The sequence below is a fragment of the Condylura cristata genome, unplaced genomic scaffold, assembly GCF_000260355.1.
Source record: "Condylura cristata isolate star-nosed mole 26May11 unplaced genomic scaffold, ConCri1.0 scaffold00033, whole genome shotgun sequence".
Lineage (NCBI taxonomy): Eukaryota > Metazoa > Chordata > Mammalia > Eulipotyphla > Talpidae > Condylura > Condylura cristata.
Genome location: NW_004567134.1, coordinates 7,561,011 through 7,582,790, shown reverse-complemented (window position 1 = coordinate 7,582,790; position 21,780 = coordinate 7,561,011).

Here is a 21,780-nt window from a genome sequence, read left to right as displayed (position 1 = left end):
CAGAGACAGAGTGGGGAGCAGAACAGGCAGATCGTCGAAGTACACTGCTGAGGGGAGCAGCAGATGGTTCAGAAGAGGTCTGCTGCACCATCTGGGTCACCTCCAGGGCTGGAGATCAAACTCGAACTTAAGCGGCTGTGATCAGCTTGCAGTGCAGCATCCTAATCCATTGTGCCACCTGGGAGGGCTGGGAACAACATTTTTTTTTAACAAGGCATAGGGCTGATAACTGGACTGCAAAGGGAGAGGTCTTGGACATTTTACTTTGAGAAATGTTATGTATCTTTAAATAAACAACCTACTATTTTGTCTACCCCCAGGGATTTTCTGTGTAAGATAACTCCATCTAGATAGCTTAATTATTAAAAAAAAAAATAATAAACTTGTATCTTTATGGCATTTATTTCAGCCAGATTGAGTGATCTCGCTATTTTATAATGGGGTGTGTACTTAAAAGTCATTTATGGGCCCTCCCTGGTAGCACAGCAGGTTAAAGCACAGCAGTAAGAAGCTAAAGCCACTTCAGCATGAGTTCCATCCCTGCCCCGGAGGTGACCCACCTGGCTCAGCAGAACTCTCCTCTCTCCCCTCAGCAGTGAACTTTGTCAATCTGGCTGTTCCTCTCCCCACTCTATCTCTGGCGAATCCTCTCACCACCCCTGCACCTCTGGCCTGTACCTCAGTTCTGTACAAATAAATACTCCAGTATACATAAATAAATAAATCTTAAAAAAATCACTTATGAATATAGATTTCCCAACAGACTCTCGGACATGAATGAATTTATGCTTTTGGACATGATACCGTTGTGATCACACCAAGTATTTCTGGAGGGTGCTATTTTTCAGCTATACTGGAGACTAACTAGTGCTGTGGCTAAGAGTGATACTGCTGAACTTGCTTAGGAATTTGATCATCATCCAAACCATTATTTCTCTGGAAGAATGAAATCCAACTTGGATTTTGGGCACCAGGAATATCTTAATATACTTCTCAGTGAAGCCTTGTAAGAGGATTTTCTGAATATTGGATGAGGCTACTAAGTCAAAAGCCAGTAGCATCTGGGAGTCCACAGCTCTTCTCCCTCTGGCCAGAATGGTGATTTATTCTTGTAAGAGAATTCCCCTGGCTTCCATTTTAATAGTAGCCATTCATAGGATTGAAAAATTTGTACAAAAGCAACCTTCCCTTTTATTGAGCACTTACTATGCATCACACACTATGTCACTCACCGTTTGCATAATACCTTACATAGCCTTCCTAATAACTTTAGTATGGAGGTATTATTGACATAATTTTATAGAAGAGAGAACGGACTTAAAATGAATTTGCCTTTGGTCCCATAAATAATAAATGCTGAAATCTGATGGAATCAGATGGAATGAGAATTCCAAACTGCCTGACTCAGAAGTGTAATCATTTCATGGATGTTGTTGGTGTATATTTGATGGCTGCATCACTGATATCTGTTCTCCCTTTGGAAGATTTAGCCATCCCTATCTGCCCCCTCACCACTCCACAATGATTTAGTGTGAGCAGAATTCACCCCACCACCTGCTTTAAGAGTAAGCCCAGATTGATTTAAACCAACCATTATATTCTGTTCCTCTCAACCATCACCCAGACATATTGCCTGGTTCAAAGATGAATTAGTCAGATAGTCACAGCCGGTGAAATAGAATGAGATGTTTGCTCCTGTCATAGGAATGAGAAACTGCTTTCCTTTAACTTTGCTGTGTAAGGAAGTGATTTCTAGAACAGTGACAACTTTCTCTGACCTATAGGAGAAACTGTGGCTCTATAGGGGTAACCACTATGTGAAGAACAGGTTTGAAGCCTTGGGGTCAGATATTTGAAGACAGAGGTCAGAAAGATAGAGAGGGGTAGATAATTTGGGTTATATTAATAATCATTGAATTCCTGGATCAAACCTGCTTCTGGACTTAACTGCAAATTTACTTGCTCTAACTACCAATTGCAATTAAGTGACTTTATAGGTATAGGGACAATTTCACAGCAAAGATTTGAGAAGTATACAGGAACTCCCCAGGGAATGTACCATCATGAAGAAGCTTTACATTTTCCAAACCTCTGGCACAATGAGAATTGACTTCCAGAGAATCCCATTCCTGAAACAATTCAGAAACCTAATTAATCAAATTAAATTGCACTTAGGCTATTTTCCTCACTATGTGAGAAAAGATGTCCACCAACATTTACAAAGTTTCTGATCAATACAGAAAGAAAACAAAGAACAGTTTAGTTAATGATTTCTTAACTTTGACCAAAAAAATAAATTAGTGATGCCATTCTGTAATAACTTTAGGTAACTGAAATTTTCATTCCATAGAAATAAAGAAGAAAATGCTTAGTTTCTGTTGGAGAAGTAAAAAGTTCAAATTATTCATATATATATAATTTAAAAATAAATAAATGTCCACCTTGGTTTCCCATATGAGGTAACATTTATCTAGCTTAAGCTCAGACTATTTCTTTCTCTTGTTTAATCCTCACTTTGCAGAAGTTATCTTCGAACTTCTCTACCGTATTTAGAAAAGCTATATAGCTATAGTGTTCAAAGTCTGTGGATCATATCTAAAGTCAAATGACTGTCATAAAATTAAGAAACTAGTTTTACAATGACATGGGTGGATTTGAAGTTTTATACTAACTAAAATAATTCAGAAGGATGCAACTAGACTTTGGTGAAGCTAATGTGGCGTATACAGATGCCTAGGTATCATCTGTGCACCTGAAACCTTTGTAAACTTATAAAACAATATTAACGCAATAAAAATTAATTTAAAAAGCAAGTATACACAAACAAAACAAGGAAACAGAAGCTCAGAAATGGTTGTGAAGGGAGAAGTCAAACAAGAAAGATAGAGGAAGAATTAATCATGGCTCATCTCAAAGTTCATTTCCCTGTAAAGCTAATGAAGTTTAAACTTCAATGCTGATGGCTTAAAGGGGTCCTTCCCTGTCAGTTAAAGACAGGGAAGTGTTTATAGAGCCAAAGAAATGTGTTTATATAGCCAAAGGATTTTCCAAAGTTTCCAAGAGCTAGATGCCTTAACCACCATTGATGAAGATCAGTCTTTTCTCTCCTCTAATCCTCTCTGCATTTAGGTCCATAATCCATGCTGAGCTAATTTTATGATGTAAAGTTATGCAATAGACACATACATACATATCATCTAGATGTCATTATGCATGTCGTATACCATAAAAATTATATATATATATATATATATATATATATATATATATATATATATATACCCAATTATTCCAGCACCGTTTGTTGAAAAGACTAATCTTTTTCTACTTTGAAACTGTCAAAATCATTTGCATATGGCTCTGTATATTTCTGGACTCCATTCTGTTTCTTTAGTTTATTTGTTTATCTTTGTACCAATAGCAAACTGTTGTAATTATTGTAGTTTCTTAATAGGTGTTAGTTTTTTGAGATTTTTCATCCTTTTTAACATTGTTATGATCATTCTAGATCTCTGGATCAAGAATCTTAGAATCAATTTTAAATTGTATCAATTTAAAAATCAGTGTGTCAATTTTACAAGAAAAGTATGCTAGGATTTTAATTGGAACGCTTTAAATCGCTGAACTGAATAGAGAAGAATGGATTTCTTAATATTGTCAAGTCTTTTGATCAGTGAAAATAGTCTTTTAGGTTTTTCATGTCTTTTGTCAGATTTATCGCTATTTTTAACAGACAGTTGTATTTCTTTCTTTCTAATCTGGATATCTTTTATTTCTTTTTCTTGCTTTATTGAACTAATTAGAAATTCAACACAATACTGAAGAAAAAGAGTGAGAGTGATCTAGTTAAAATTGTATTTAAAGATTCATTAGTTGCATTTCTGTACATATCCTTTACAAAACTGAAAAAGTTTACTTCTCTCCCTATTTTTCTGAGAGTTTTTTTCTTTTTTTTTAAAGATTTATTCACCTGTGCATACAGAACTGGGGTACAGGCCAGGGGCTCAGGGGCGGTGAGAGGCTTCACCAGAGACAGAGTGGGGAGCAGAACAGGCAGATCTACGAAGTACACTGCTGAGGGGAGCCCGGCCGGTCAGGAGAGGTCTGCCACGCCATGTGGTCACCTCCGGGGCAGGAGGCAGGCGGGAATCGAACTCATGCGGAGGTGGCTTCAGATTCTCAGTGCTGTGCTTTAACCCGCTGCGCCACCAGGGAGGGCCTTTTTTTTTTAAGATCAGGAATGTGTTGAAGTCTGTCAAATGCTTTCTTCTGTGTCTATTAAAATGATTATATATTTTTCCTTTATTTCATTTATAGTTTTTGGTTATATTTATGGAAGCAAAATGACAAATTTTCTATTGTTAAATCAATCTTTCACACTTTATCATGATATGTAATCTTTCTTATATAGTATTGGACTTAATGTTTACAAATATTGATAAAGATTGTCTTTATTTTAATCATGAAGTACATTGGTCTTCAGTTTTTTTCTTAAAATATATCCACCTGTTTTTGATAACAAGGTAATTCTGTCCTGATAGGGTAAGTTGGCAGTAGTCTATCTTTTTAATCATCTGAGTTTGTATAGAAATGGACTTATTTATTTCCTAAATCTTTGGTAAAATCACAGAGAATTCTCTGGGTCTCAGCCATTCTTTGTGGGAAAAATGTAAGCTACCAAAAGAATTTCTTCAGTAGATGAAAGAAAATTGATGATATCCAGTTTTTTTTTTTTAAGTAAACTTTCAATTATTCCACCACAAATTGTTGAAAAATTATTCTTAATTATCCTTTTCTATGGAATTGTCATTGGATGGCTCAGGGAACTTGTCCATTGCTTTCAAATTATAGAGCTTACTGGTATGAGATATAAAAATATTCCATTTTATCTGCAATGTCTATAAAGATATCACAACTCTCAATTCTGATAGTGATAATTTGTACTTTAACTTCCTTTTCCTCCATAATTTAGAGATTTATTAATTTTGACTGATCTTGTCATAGAAGGTTATGAATTCCTTCAATTTTGGTATATGTAGAAGTCTTTGTTTTGTTCTCACTTCTGTAAAACCTGTGAACCTGCTATAGAATTCTAGAATGACAGATATTTTTTCTTTCAGTGTTAAATGTTTCTCCACCATTTTTCTTTCCTTTATATTGTTAGCAACACAGCAACTATCTTTTCTCTGTTCTTTTTTATATAATCTATTATTTTTCTCTGAATGATTTTAAGATTTTCTATTAATTATGAGTTTTGATCAGTTTGATTATATATACCTTTATTATTATTATTTTTTAGCTTCTTGATGTGTGTGTTTGTAGATTTTAGAAGATTTGGATATTTTAATCTGTAAATATCCAAAGCTTTTTTTGTTCTTCCTATTCATTTTGACCCCAATCACTCACACTTTAGGCTGCTTGAAGTTGTCTGTCCACTTCATCTCACTAATCCTTGCTCATTTTTCACTCTGCCTACTTCTTACAAGTCTTCTCTCTATTTTCTTTGGGTTTGTTTTTATTGCTATGCCTTCAAATTCACTAATCTTTTCTCCTGCAATGTCTAATCCACTGTTAATCCTAGAAAGCACATTTTTCATTTCATGCATTGTAGTTTTCATTACTAGAAGTTTGATTTGGATCTTTTTTATATCTTCCATGTTTTTGTTTGACTTTCTGAACATATGGAACACAGTTATAATGACTATTTTAGTTTCTCTGCTAATGCTAACATCTGTGGTGAGTTCTTAATCAGATTCGATTGATTGATTTATATCCTCATTATAGATTATATTTCCCTGTTTCTTTGTGTGTCTGAGACTTTTTGATTGGATGCCAGGCCTTGTAAATTATACCTTGTGGGGTACAGAATGTTTTTGTGTTTCTATAAATACTCTTGAGCTTTGCTCTGAAACACAGTTAAGTTACTTGTAAGTAGTTTGGTATTTTCTGGACTTGCTTTTCATAATTGCTAGGCAGAGATAGTGGAGTGTTTAGTCATGGGCTCTATTACTGAAGCAAGATATTTCTCTTTCTGAGTACCAAGACCCTCTAGCTCTTGAGATTTTTAGTTGCTGATGGGTGCATGCACTAATCCTTCCCTTGAGTGTCACTGGTCTCTAGTTCCCCTAATTCTTTTGGGTGAATTCTTTCTCTGACATCTCTGCATGATTTTAAGATTTTCTATTTACTATGGGTTTTGATCAGTTTGATTTTATGTAGTTTCTTACATACATGCATTAATCTGTATACAGCTGAATATCGAGGGGGATACAAGTAAAGGTTGTAAAAACCTTTAGTTATGTGCATGTTCTCTGTGAATCTCTACTCTGGTACTCTAGCTCTCTTGGTTTCCAGAGTTAACGTTATATCTTCAGCTTAAGGTGACAGACAACTGAATGCCACCCAGGAAACCCTCCGTGCAGAAAGACCTGGGCACACTGTGAAACAGGAGGGTGGAGCATCCACAGGGTTCACTTCATTTGTTTCTTTTACTTATTTACTTTTAAATGTACATATATCTTCTTAGCATCACTTTTCATTTTTGTACAATGCATGCTTTTTCTTCTCGAGTGTGGTCCCCATGCAGTTCCCACCACTGGTTCATTTGTGACCAATCACCATAGTTCCTTGTGCTTTTCCCACCCTTGTTTTGATCCTGCTCCCCTTTCCCCACCTGCTGACTGTCTTCGGTCATTTGTTTCTTTAGGGATCAGTGCATCGCATTGTGTGATGACCCAATGTCTTAAAAAAACATTGCTAGGGTGGTGCAGCAGGTTAAAGCGCAGCACTAGGAAGCAAAAGCTACTGCAGCATGAGTTCGATACCCTGCCCTGGAGGTAATACACAAGGCGCAGCAGACCTCTCCTGACCTGCCCGCTGCTCCCCTCAGCAGTGTACTTCCTCAATCCGCCTCTTCTGCTCCCCACCCACTATGTCTTTGGTTAATCCTTTCACTCCCGGCACCTCTGGCTTGTACCCCACTTCTGTATACATCGATAAATAAATCTTAAAAAACAAACAAACAAACAAAAAACAAAACAGGGCCCTCCCTGGTGGCTCAGCAAGTTAAAGTGCTGCACTGGGAAGCTGAAGTCACTTCCGCATGAGTTCGATTCCCTCCTGCCCCGGAGGTGACCACATGGCCCGGCAGACCTCTCCTGACCCTCCCGCTGCTCCCCTCAGCAGTGTACTTCATCTATCTGCCTGTTCTGCTCCTGGCTCTGTCTCTGGTGAATCCTCACACCCTCCACATCTTTGGCCTGTACCCCAGTTCTATGTGAATAAATAAATAAAATCTTTAAAAAAACAACAACAACAACAAAAAACATTGATATATACATTTTTGGCTGTTTCAGTTAGGAGAACAAATTGGTTCCTTTTTCAACAGTCTGGATAGAAATAGAGGTTCTCATTATTATTATTATGTTTATTTTTAGCTTACATTCGCTTCTTTAAGGTCATTATATAAAACAAGAGTCTTCCAGGAACTCACAAAGAGACTTCAGGCATGCAACATAGGTGACTGACAATAGAACAGAGCAGGGGTCAGACTCAATTACAAGTTTATTAATCTGCTAAGGAAGAAAGAGGGATTCATATAAAATTATTTACAACTCAGAATGCTGTGTTAGCCACTGTGTCAGTAGGCTTGTGAGCTGAGTTCTGGAGAAACAAAATCCCTGACAGTTGTTGATGTTTTTGTAATAGGAGACTTCTGTTATTTTAGCAAACAGAAAGACTACATAAAAATGTCAAAAAGAAACTACTTTTGAAGAAAAAAATAGAAACTGACTCACTAAAGGGACCTATTGGGGATAATTACCCAGAGCCTGTGGTAGATCAGGAGGGCTGATTTAAAGTTATTGTTTTTGCAAATTCTGCAAAAAACAAAAAGCAAAACAAAGATTTTATTTCTGGCTTTGCCAATAGTGGAAAAATTCCTCCCACAGCCATAATCTCATGTAAACTCCAACAGCAGACTTTTCTCTCAGAATTCCTCGAACCTCCTTTTCTCTAATAAAGAGAAATATTGGCTTATGATAACACTTTAAGAGCTATAATCTGAAGCAGTTTTTCAGTTTTGACTTACAGTCTCCAATAGATTATAGGGGTTATGGTTTGTTGGTTTCCTGCTGCCTGAACTTTCTCATCTGACAGCTGGTTGCCTAAGAGGTTGCTTTTTTTTTTTTTTTAAAGATTTATTTATTCATATAGAACTGGGGTACAGGCCAGAGATGCGGAGGGTGAGAGGATTCACCAGAGACAGAGTGGGGAGCAGAACAGGCAGATCCACGAAGTACACTGCTGAGGGGAGCAGCGGGCGTGTCAGGAGAGGTCTGCCACGCCATGTGGTCACCTCCGGGGCAGGCGGGAATCGAACTCATGCGGAAGCGGCTTTAGATTCTCAGTGCAGTGCTTTAACCCGCTGCGCCACCAGGGAGGGCCAGAGGTTGCTTTTTAATTCATGAGAGTAAGGTATCAATTTAACAGCTCAAACTTCTACATTCCTAAAATGCCCGCTTTACGGGATACATTAGATGAGCTTTGAATTAATTGAGGTTAGTAATTATTCAGTCCTTCAGAAACCACTGCATTCTCTTTCATACAAAAACAATTCTTCTCACTCAAAAAAATCATCAATAAAAATATATTTAAAGGTTTAATACAATGACTATTACTTTAACAACTGCTGTATTATTTCAGAATTACATCTGTGTCTTTTTGGACATCCAGATACTAGCTGTCCTTAATTTATATAATTATGCCTTTTATTAAAATTCAACCTTTCAATTTAAAATGGAGAGATCTATGTTAATAGAGATTTTTAACAGGGTTGTAAATAAGTTGATCACACCAAAAGGTTAAATACAATACTGAATGTGAGTAAGCACGGGGTAATTAACTTGCTTATTACAGCTTTGGAATTCAGTTCTATCTTCTGAGACTCAAACTTCTAGGCTTTAATTCACATTAAGCTCCCCAAACTGGCACCCTTTTCCTGCCTCCAAGTCGCCTCTGGAGTGTGGACATAGTGAGTTGTTGCGAGAATGAGGTTACCAAAGTTGTAATCAGATAACTACTGAGCAGTGTGTTCCTCCTACAAGAACATTAACACCTTAAGAGTTAAGGGCTGAGCCCTCCCTGAGCCCAACAGATTAAAGTACAGTATTGTGAAGCTAGCTACAGCTTCAGTTTGATCCCCAACCTGGAGGTGATCCACATGGCCAGACCTTCTGTCTGCTGCTCCCCTCAGCAGTGTCCTTCAATCTACCTGTTCTGCTCCCCACTCTGTCTCTGGTGAATCCTCTCACCATCCCTTCACCTCTGGCCTGCACCCCAGTTCTGTATGCATAAATAAATAAATCTGTTAAAAAAAAACTTAGGGTTTGGGGTTTACCCATTTGGTTTTTTTTCTGTGTTGATAGGAAGAACAAATGGTGTGATCCCCTTATACTGACAGCAGACATAAGGGACCTAGGCCTTCCCACAACTTTCCCTGATGAATGAATGAAATGAAAAATGGCATTAAATAGAAAAAAAAATGAGTGAGTTATGTATAAAAAGAATTCTAAGTAACATATCAAATGGAGAAATTACAATGGAAAGAGATTGACAAATTTAAGTGCAGAGAAATGTTTCAAAGGTTGATTTGACAAAAATGTCATAAAAAGTGAGAGTCAAAAGTCTAAAAATATGTGCTAACATTGCAGATCAGGTGTTAATTTTCTTAATATATTAAGAATTCAATAAGAAATTGAGAACCTAGAAGAAAAATGAGCATGAAAAAAGGTAACTCATGGATAATGGATTCACATAGCCCATACATGTGTGACTTGCAAAATGAAAGAAAAACACTACATTTTCATCAACATTTGGACAAAACCACAAAGTATAATGCAACCACGGTATTCCTATATTCTGTTGGTGGGAGTGTACAGGGGTTCAACTTCCACTTTTAAATGATCTTGAAATGATCTGTTGACATGTTAAATGTAAATCCTCTTTGACCTATCATGTCTAGGATTTTAGTCTAGAAATAAACTTGAACAAACTTTTTCTGATCTATGTATGAGTATGTTCAATGAAGCATTACTTATATTGGAAATATCCTCCCTAAACCAGAGTCACCTTCATAAACACAAATGAAAGTGAAATAGCACAAAATTTTATATTCTGCAAGAATAAATTTACACACGATATCACAATCAGAAATAGCAGGCAATATTCAACATAAGAGAGAAACTTGAATATCAGTTGGATAGCAAGCTAATCCTTGGCAATATTTAATCACAAGGATCTGTCTGACTGCATGGGAATGATGAATTAAATTATGATGTCATCATAAAAGCCATTATAATTATGTTTATAAATAAACTATGGGACAGAGGAAAAGACAGGAAAATGCATATATTGTCCATTTGAACTATTTAAAACAATATGGATAGAAGAGAAACACAACACATTATTTATCTCCCACTATACATATCTGGAATAAAAAATGATATCCATTACTTTATATTATTCATTCTTTTGCAAGTATACTATTTCAAATATTCTGGAGCAATAAAATGCTTTAGTATTACAGTTAGAAAAACTTACGCTTTCTCCACCCAAGATTCTTGTTGTTTATCTGCAATTGCTCAGATATTAATCAGATCCAACTTTGGAATTTTAAACTAAAAGATCTTCAAAATAAAAATGAATATAATAGAAGAGCAATACAAGGATGATTGAGAGTTTGAGAATTATGAATCAAGATTATTAGATCTATTTCACTTAACATTATCCCCTCCAGTTCCAAGATCCAGAAGAGAGCTGGCTGATGGCATTTAAATGGATGATGGATTCCCATACAAAGTATGGGGTCTAGGAATAATATTCATTCCATCATCATTTCTTAAATGATATTTAAAAAATAAGTGAATGAATGACCAATTATTATATATCTTCTTGAGCTATTAAGGGAAAATACTGAAACTTTAGAAGGAGCAATTTCCATTTGATATAAGGTAAGTTTATTTGAAAGATGGAAAGTGTCATTGACTCCTTCCTGAAAGGGTTGGAAGGGCTAGAAAGTGTTAGGAAAATTGGGGTGCTTATTTTGTATGAAATCACAAAGACCTAAATTCTGAGTGTAAGGAATAGCCACAAAGATCCAACTCCAAGCAATAAGGTTTCTAAGCTTCATAAACTAGATACATAGAAAATTGGTAATTGGTTTTTGCATTCTCAGATATTAGAATTTTGGGGAAAAATTGTCATTTGACAGTGTTAAGCACTGCAAAGAACTTGGGCTAGTCTAGAAAATGTTTGAGGTTAAAATGTTGTAGCTTATTAACCTTCTGGAGAGAAACAGAGCTTCACTTAAATTCCTTTGATATTGATTTTGATTACTCAATATATGTTGATTACCCAGAGAGTTAACTTTTTATAAAGCTATCTCAGCAGTATTAACATAACCCACAATTCCACAGTTCCATCGATTGAGAGGTAGATAAACAAAATATGGTATAAAATGACAAACTACTGGTAAGGAATGAAATACTGATATAAGCAACAGGATATATGAACCTCTAAATATCACATTATATAAAAAGTGGGCAGATCAAAAATATTATACAATGGATGGCTCCATTTAAATGAAGCTAGAAAAGACAAATCTAAATCTAAAATGTTCACAAGATAACCCCCATGTTTATTGCTGCTCTATTTACAATAGGAAAGACATGGAATCAAAAGTAGATGACTAGATTAAAAAGATACGGTACATATGCTTAATGGAATATCACTCAGCAATCAAAAAGATAAACACATGCCTTTTGCAGCAACATGGATGGAGCTGGAAGAGATCATGCTCAGTGAAATAAGCCAGAAAGAAAAATTCTGGATGGTTTCACTCATAGCAGGAGCATAAAGGACCAATGGGGTAAATAATAATAATAATAATAATCAACTATATATCAGAGACATTTTACAGGGGTGGAGTGGGGAATGGGATCAAAAATAGAGGCAGGGAGTACATGGGACTAAAGTGATGGCTCATGGGTGATTTGGTGATGGGAAGCCCACAGGGATTGCAGCTGAGATGGAAAAAGGCACAAAATGTTGTAAAAATAAACTGTAATAATAAAAAAAGTGAAAAAAATGTTCAGAAAATAAACCAATGGTTTTCAGGTATCAGGGTTTTGGTGGTGTTGGCTGGGAAAGAGGCATTATAATTTTCAGTATCTTCATAGTGCTAATTATTACAGGAGATAATAAATTGACCCAAACTCATCAAAATGTACATTTAAAGCAATTCTCTGAATTGACTCCTAAATGCTGGTGTTATAATAAGTTAGAAATTTAGGAACAGTATAGGATTAAGTTGGTGGAAGAGAGTGAATCGTCAGTTTGAATCTATTGAGTTTGCATTTCCTAGCTAAATATGGGTAGATCAAGAAGGGAGTTGGGCATGTGAATTTAGAACTCAGGCAAGAGTTCAGAGCAGATACAGCAATGAAGACTTAAGACTGACAGTGAGCAATATAAAATTTCCTTTATTGACTGCCACGTGTTAAGTGAAAATGACAAAGTAGCCTTTGCAAATTACTTATGATTATTTAACATGGAATTACTCCAATATAAAATCATTTCGTCTCACTTATCCTTTGGGATAGGAGATGAAGTCACATTATCTTAACCGGCACATGAGTGCCTGTAGTCATTCATGAGACATCTTGTAGAGATGGGTATTCGCTCTGGCTCTAGAAACTTCGGAGAGAGGAGGCACAGTGTGTACCCAACCCCAGAAATGTCATATAATTTTAACAGCTCCATAATGGGAAATTGTTTTTTTTATAATTGGTTTCCATATGGGAATGTTAAGATGTAGTGTATAAAACTCTTACATGTTGATTCTCAATATAACTACAGAGACAGAGAGACTCTGCTACTCCCATTTACCCTACTGCAGTTTATATGATATGCAATTTAGACAACATTCACATGTTGATACTAATGTTTCTGTGGCCATCACGGGTGCTTAAGAGTCATGAATAATTTATTTTATAACTTGACAGAATGATTTTTGGAGTTTTCATCACATGGTTCATGGTGACAACCTGGGAAAAGCCCAAAAGGGAAAGATTTCAGGCCAGATTGGAAACTGGGGAGCACCTCCATGGGAGAGCCTGGCAGAGCAGGAAGAACTCTTGTAGCAGATTAAGACAAAAAAAAAAAACAAAAACAAACAAACAAAAAAAAAACAGAAAGAGAAGAGGAGAATCAAGGAAAGCAGTGAAAATACCCAAAAGGCCCAACAAACTCTGGCCCCTGTCTGCCTCTCTAGAACATTCTATCACTCCCCTGTTAGGTCATTTAGCATAAGACATGCTGATCTTGCCATGATGTGTGATTGATCCTGTCTCTGAGCAATTGACTTATTACTCACTTTTCTGCCAGACAACTGTAAGCCCAATTCATTCCAGTTATTCAAGTCTTAGCTCATAAGTTACCTCTTCAAAGAAGATTTTTGTGAGAACAAAACATTGACTTTCCATATTAGCCTTTTATAATATTCTGTTTATTATCTTCTTTCTAGCATCACCACAACTATTTTTAACCCATACATTTCTTTCTCTTATTGCCTGTTTACTCTGCACTGGAATTTTGACTCAAAAAGAGCCAACAATTTTATTTTTTTTTTAATTTATCAAAATGTCTCAGAACCTAGGATCATATCTACGTCATTGCAGGTAGCCAATAGCCACTGGATTGGCAAAGGCTGCAAGTTAAGGAGTAAAGTGCAAAGAGAACTTTCTGAAGAATAAATGAGCAGCAATGTCAAAAGCAAGAAAAGTTCTAATCAAATTATAAGGGACCTGCTGGATTTGACATAATCTCTGAAATCAGAGAACTTTTGCTGATGGCATAGCCATAGACTGTGGAAATACACAAGATTTAAAACCAGCATACCAAAATATGGTGTAAATGATCTATGAGTGTGGAGGTATCAAATGAGTGACATTAAAAATACTTTTACATTTATTTTCCCAGAATAATAGCTCAGAGGTTTACTCTGCTGTGGTCCTAACCCACCCACTCCTTGCTCTGGAAAAAGGCGCCGATGACTGAGCATTGTTTGAAAGGATGCTTTTGGTGTCTGTCAGCTTGCAAATATTTCAGTCATGTCTCTGTTTTCAAGAGGGTGAAGAGCAACTATTTCGGCTTTTATTCCACTAAGGTTATGTGGTGAATGTTGATCGTATTTGTCAGTTATAAAATTTTGATCAGCTTCATTTAGAAAGAGATCACTCATAGAATTTTGTGATCATCCATATGAAAGAAAAATTTTGCATTAGAAACAGTTATTTGAACATTATTATTCGGGCAGATAATGGGTTTTGATTGCTTAAATATGCCCTTTTTAATAGTGCTTAGCAGATCTTCCATCTGCTTTTATAAATTATTTAATGTTAAAGATCTCGTATTATGGGTGGCTAGGCATGGGCCGGGATGGAGCCAGGCAAAACCAGGCCTTACATGACATTTGCCCATCTTCCATAGATATTTTGAAAACCATGCATTGCTATACTGATTGTCAGTGAAGTCTGACGTGTATCATTTAAGGGAATCCCAGCTGTGAGACCACAGGGCCACCTAGCAGATACACAGCACCTTCTCCCTTTACGCAATAGCGCTTCAGCTCCAGCGGCTCTCAGGCTACCTCTGACCAAAGCCAATCAGCTTTCTCCTCTGTGGCATCACACAGTGAGCAATTCTGATACTGTCCTTGGGTTTGTCTGATGAAATGAACTCATCAGTCTCTTTTTCTCTTAGGTTTTGACTCTGGTTCAACCTAGATTCCACAAACTTTTCAGGGGGGTTACCCCTGGCTTGGCTTATTGTCCTGTGGGAGCTGGGCCATGTCTGTTCTTGGATCACCCTTCCTTGGCCCTAACTTCTGTTCATATAACTTCTCGAAATTGATCTTGGGGACAAAGGAAAGCTGTATGCTTGGTCATGGTAGTTTACCCCAAAGCTTTTGCTAGACTAAGACTCCTATCTATTCCTTCACTTCATTGTTTAGGTTTTGAATTCAAAAGCCAAAAAGTGACTGCTTTTCTTTTTTTTTTTTTCCTTTGTTTTTTCCTGTCACATTCCTCCTCTGAAACAGTTAGAGGGGAACAGCCCGACTGAGTGAACAGTGGGCTAGCCAAAGACATGGTAAGAGACTACTTGGGGTGCGTGGGTGGGTTCATGCTGGCTAATATCTTAACACTGTTATTCCATCACTCGATTAAATGTCAACTTTTATTTTAAAATAAGAGTTGTAAGTAGTCAAATTGTGTAATTTCCATTTCAATGTCTCATGCTCTCCATGCTTTCAGAGAGGGGTTAGTAAGAATTCAAAGGGAAAATGAAGGTAGGGAGGTAGTAGAATAGATACTAGAGAACTTTTAATTCTTGGGTTTTCTCAGATTCTGTTTCTGAGATATTTTGTGCTCTTGGATGTGAAGTTATGTAGCACTAATCTAATATATCTCCCCACACACGCTGAAGAAATAAAAAGTACATAAAGCAAATTAGAATCTTTATTTGATGAATTCCACTCTCAACGTCTTTACTCTTCCAAAGCCCTGAATCTCAACACACGCACACACGTGTGTGCACACTTGGCCTGCATACATGTTCGTATACGCACATATACATAGATATGGAAACACTCATGCGAGAAAGACATTTGAATCAGCAAGTTTCTCTTTGTGAGTACAAAAGTCATTTAACTGTTCAATAACAGCTTATTTCCAAAGCAGTCTAGGATTGGTAGTTGAAGAAAATCAGAGGAACAAACACAAAATAAAGATTTGCTTCCAAACAGATCTAATTCCTATCTTCCCTCTCCTAGTAGAAGCTTGGGCTGGTCTGAACTGCTAAATGTTGTTTTACTACAGAATTTTTCAGACCTCACTGTGCATCAGAAACCCCAGGTGGTAAGGAGGGAATGAGGGAATGCTGACTCCCTGAGGCCATGCCTGGAGGTTCTTACTTCCAGAACCCAGTGGAGGGATCATGCATGGAGGATTTTTGCAAACACGCTACAAATCTAGCATGGAGCAGAAACTGGGGACCTCTACCAGACTTGTACCTTTTGCAGAGACTTTAAGGGGGGTTAAAATCAGAATCACAAGCAGTGAACACAGCTGTACCTGAGAGAGCTCAACCTGTGAATACCAACAGCTGCACCATTCACTCCAGGTGTAACTTTCCTTCTGCCCATCACACCTTTGCAAAAACCAGCAAACAACTGTGATCACCATCGAGAAGTTCACAGAAAGGTTGACACCATGGAAGTGTTTTTTTCTTTTTGCTCATGTGCTAATTTTCCTTTCACATTTATAAACAGCGACTGGTTTACATTTTTGGCAAGGTTGTGCTTCTGAGTTAATATGCATTGCCAGTGCCAGTGAAGCAAAGTTTTCCCAAGAACTTTCACATTGTTTGTGGTTTAGAGGTCACTCGTAATAGTTTAAAGAGTTTAGCTAGAGTTTTGATTTTGCATTTTTTTTTGCTTTCCTGCAGAAAGCTATTATATTTTCTTAATTAATTAAATATGTTTTCCCAAAAAGGTACAAACTGTACCATGAGCAATTCTGCCTCTGATTTAATCTGTACGTGTCTACATTTTAAAGAAATTTAAAAGGAAGTAAACAGTGAAGCAGAGTCCATTAATATTGGCGTGGAAAAAGGAAGTTGATGTAGGAGAGAATCCACAAAAAATTTAGAGGTCATCTGTTACATGTGATGTTAATAACCTTGGAGGTCTCCCTAGTACATCATCCAAACACATGTCTTCTAAGATACAAGAATAGTTGGTATGTCTATAACTCTAGTATAGCTCTATAGTAAATGTATGATTTGAGGAGCTAGGGAAAGTTAAATTTAAAATACCTATTCTATTATCTCCATACATTATCAAATATTGTGGAAATCATATTATCCTGACATATAACAGCCTATCTGAGATTCTTTCCCCCTTAATTATCCCTAAAATATCTGACTATGGGTTTGAAAGTCAGAATGACAAAAAAATAGATCAAATGAGGCTGGTTAGAGAGAGGAATTAGTAAAATTTAGAATCGATCCTATCTTCATCTCAGGAAGAATTTATAGATTATGAGAGGATTATAGGAGCTTAAATGTATAGAATAAATTATAGTATATTTGAATTTTCCCAGGCCCACAGTTCAAATCCCACAACCTAACATCATTGACATTCTAGTTGATTCCATAAAGTTTAATTTAAGCCAAAGGAAAGATAGTTTATGAAATTGACTTAAGTTATAAGGTAACCCCAAATTTGCTAATGGTTTCTGGTCTGAATTTTTATTGCTTTTGGCCAAAGTCATTGCAGATTTGTCTGGTAAGAAAGAGCCAAAATATGGTCTCTAAAGTAACTCATGAAAAATGTAACAAAATAGTTAAAGAAAATTAAAGCTGAACAAAGGTGAAGTGAGTTACAGAATGTAATAATTGGTGGTGTTTTAGACATGTTATCCTAAAATAACTTTAAGCTAATAATATTTTTTCATTCTTAATGTAGAAAGTATCTGATATTTAGAAATACTCTATACAATGATCCACCCATAATAAGATAGAGAAAAATACAAACATTGATTATATCTCAGTCTTGACTCATGGAAATAATTTCTCACTTGTTGAAGATACTGATGTCTCATAAATCATCCCACAAAAAAACCATAATGTTGAGAGTTCCAGTTGCTCCACATCCTTACCAACTTTTGGTATTGTCAATCTTTATAATTTTAGACATTCTAGTAGAAGTATAATGACATCTCAGCATGGTTTTAATTTGCATTTCCTTGATGACTAATGATGTTAACATTTATTCAAGTGCTTTTTTGCCATCTGTTTATCTTCTTTGTAGAAATGTCTGTTCAAATCTTTTGCCCATGTTTTTATTGGGTGTTTGAGTTCTTATCATCAAGTTGTAAAAGTTATTTATATATTCAGATGCAAGTCCTTTTTCACGTATGTATATTGTAAATATTTTCTCCCAGTCTGTTGCTTGCCTTTTCATTTCCTTAGTGCTGCCTTTAGAAGAACAGAAATTTTAAATTTTGATGAAGTCCTATATATAAAAATTTTTCTTTTATGGTTTGTGCTTTTTGTGTCCTATCTAAGATTTTTTTGTGTATTCTAAGGTTGAAAATATTTTCTCCTAGAATCTTTATGGTTAAACACTTTGGAAGATTTTTTTTTAAAGATTTATTTATTTGTGCATACGGAAGTGGGGTACAGGCCAGAGGCTCAGAGGCGGTGAGAGGCTTCACCAGAGACAGAGTGGGGAACAGAACAGGCAGATCGATGAAGTACACTGCTGAGGGGAGCAGCAGGCAGGTCAGGAGAGATCTGCCAAGCCATGTGGTCACCTCCTGGGCAGGCGGGAATTGAACTCATGTGGAAGCAGCTTTAGATTCTCAGTGCTGTGCTTTAACCCGCTGCGCCACCAGGGAGGGCCAGATGTTTTAATTTTTATAAAGCCAAATACCCACTTAACATACAACCCAGGAATTCCACTGGTAGATATTTACCCAAGAGATATGAAAGCACATATTTATAGAAAAAGTTGAATGCAAATACCTATAACATTTTTGTCTACAATCCCCAAATGGAAACTGCTCAAATATGTAAATGGGTAAGAATGTGATCTATGCATACAATGTGGTATACAAAGCAATAGAAAGGAGTAAACTACTAATATATGGTAAAAGGTGGATTAACCTTGAAACACTGTACTAAGAGAATGGAGTCAGATGCAAAGGAATATAAACTGTGTGATTCCCGCTTATGTGCAATTCCACTTATATGAATTCCATTTTCTAGAATAGAAGACACATCAGTGATTGCCTGTTTCTCCATCTGTGGGAGAATTTGACTGGCCAGAGACACAAAGAAAGTTTTTAGAACGAAGGACAATACCTTGATTGTGGAGTGTCTCGATGGCTTGTGCTCCTGTCAAAATTCACGAGTGTTGACATGTTAAATGCACTTTATGTATGTGAAATCAGGGAACTTTGATTAAAGTTGATTAAAAATATAGCAGAATCATTAAAAAAATAGCAGAGTTAGCCAGTAATGATGCAACTATTGAAAACCGATATTTACTGTTTTGAAAATGTGTGAATTATTGTTAACATTTCTAGCGCTGAAGCCTCAAGATCATGACTGTTTTATCTATAATTTATATTTGCCCTCATGAAAATGTGAAAGCACAGAAAAGGTGGTACTTTGTCTTAATTCCTAAATCCAACATTTTTCTACACTTTGTATTTTTATTTTTCACAGTTGCAATCATACTCTTTGCTTGACATTTATATATCACAAATTATTTTAAGATAGCTCCTACTTTTGAACATTTTTCTTTCTTGTTTGCTTTTGAATGTTTTCCCTGCTCAGCTAATGATTACTACACAACTTGTCCTCACTAAGTCCTTACGTAGGACTGTTTCTCAAACACCTTAATCAAAGGTAGCACTGTTCACATTATTCCCTGTAACCAAAAGATTAAAACCTTCCTGTGTGTGTGGCTTTCCCTTTAGGTTTCTGTCCCAGAAAATCTTTTCTTCTTACTTTCTAGCAAATTATTGTTTTTTTAAGGCAGGGAGCTAAGGAGAAAAAGGATTTTCACCTACTCTTCCGAATGTACTGCGTTGCCTGAATTAGCCTCATCTATCTGTCAAAGTGCCCAGAAACCATGATGATAGGAGCTGTGGAAATAGATATCTAGCATATGGGAACCTGCTTATAATTTCTTGCTCACAGCATTTATCCCACATACAGCATTTATCTTTAAAAGAGCAAGACTAATGAACCCGTATGTATTGTTTTCTACTTATAGCATATCCTCATTTGAAAGACATCCCTTGGAAAATAAAGCTCTGCTAATGAGTAAGAAATTGCAGTGTTCTGTACTGAGATGCCTTCCTGTAATTCTTGCTTTTGCCACTGACCTTATTGGGACATAAGACAAATAAGACAACTTATTTGTAAAATACCATGATGATTTCTAATCTAGAGTACTAAGCAAGTTCACCTCTCAGTAAAAAATTAATCTTGCTTCAAGAAAGTAGTGATGGGTCAAACTGATTAATAAGGAGGCATCCCAGGGAGATGGGGGGAATTATTTTTGCATTGACAAAGGTTTTATAATAGTAGTCCCAGAAGTGTTGAACTCCTTTTGTGAATTACAATTATGGCTTGATTTACAAAAATTCAGACTATGATTGACTCACTGAGGAATCCATCTGTTACTAAGTGATAGGCAATGGAGGAGAGTGGTTAAACTCTCATTTAAAAGCCATGTGTTTGTGGGCAAGTCACATGGCCTAAGTTCAGTTTCTTCTTTTGTACCATGGGTCATGAGGCAACTTGCTTGCAATTTGTCATCAAGTTTGGATGAGATAATGCATGTAGAGCGTGTACCCCACACATCGGGGTTGTTCTGTCCTACATCTTTGTGGCTCTGTTTGTAGAAAAAACATTGCCAAGGACAGTGTCAACACTGTTCCAATAATTCTCTACAATTCTTCTCACTTCCTATTCTTTGAACTCCTCTCACTGGACAAATCCGTCTGTCCTCCCTTCTCGGCTTGATTAAATCTTCACACCATTCCCTTAGGTGGTCAGCAACCTTATAGACTCAGTCTTAGAAATATACACTTTATGGCATGGTCTGAACTCTGACTCATCACTAGAGACCTCGCTGGTCAACAGTCTTCTCTTTTGGAGAGGTTCTCCATCTCCACCTCTTTTCAGGGTCTGAGAAGCTCTTCGATGAACATCCCCTTTCCTGCCTAAAATCCCTGAGTCCTTGAAGCTTCATCCTGGTCCTTTTAGGTATACAATGACCATTTTGTTCTTGTGATGATTCTTTATGGGTTTTTTCCTACCCACTTATCTTCTTGCGTTAAATCTTGGCCTTGGTGTCTTCATTTCCTTCCACATGACTTTCATCATTTTTGGGAACTTGCTTCTCACATTATTTCTTCTCCTTGAGGGACCTTTTCCTTTCCACCTACTCTATCATCTCAAATGCATAGATCCCTTTATTCAGCCACAACTTCCCATTGTTCTAGAATTTCTACTTCATGATGTTCCACCTGCCTAACCCATTGCTGACTTGTAATCCTTTGACTAGTTTCTGAAGGAGTCTATTTAGCCTTTGTCCTATTCAGAAAGACCAGAAACTGTCGGTCATCCCCTTTTGATGATGGATTTCAGATTTTGGGGTTTCTGGAACTAGTTCAACTTAAAAATACTGAACAATTGAGCTGGAAAAGATCATGCTTAGTGAGATAAGCCAGAAAGAGAAAGAAAAATACCGGATGGTGTCACTCATAGCAGGAGTATAATGGACCAGGTGAGAAAATAACAAAAATAATGAACAACCATATACCAGAGACATTTTGTGGGGGTGGAGTGGGGAATGGGATCAAAAACGGGGGGGTGGGGGGGAAGGGAGGGAAATGCACGGGACTATGGTGGTGGCACAGGGGGTGATTTGGTGATGGGAAACCCGCGGGATTACAATCGAGATGGGAAAAAAATGTGCAAAATGATGTAAAAATAAACTTTGTAATAAAAAAAAATACTGAACAATTAACTGTTTATATAACCAAATGTGGATACCAAGAAAGCAAGTATTATCTACTATTAGAAGAAAGGATTATTTATGACATAAGAAGAGGAAAGACAATCTCAGAATAAATAAAATAA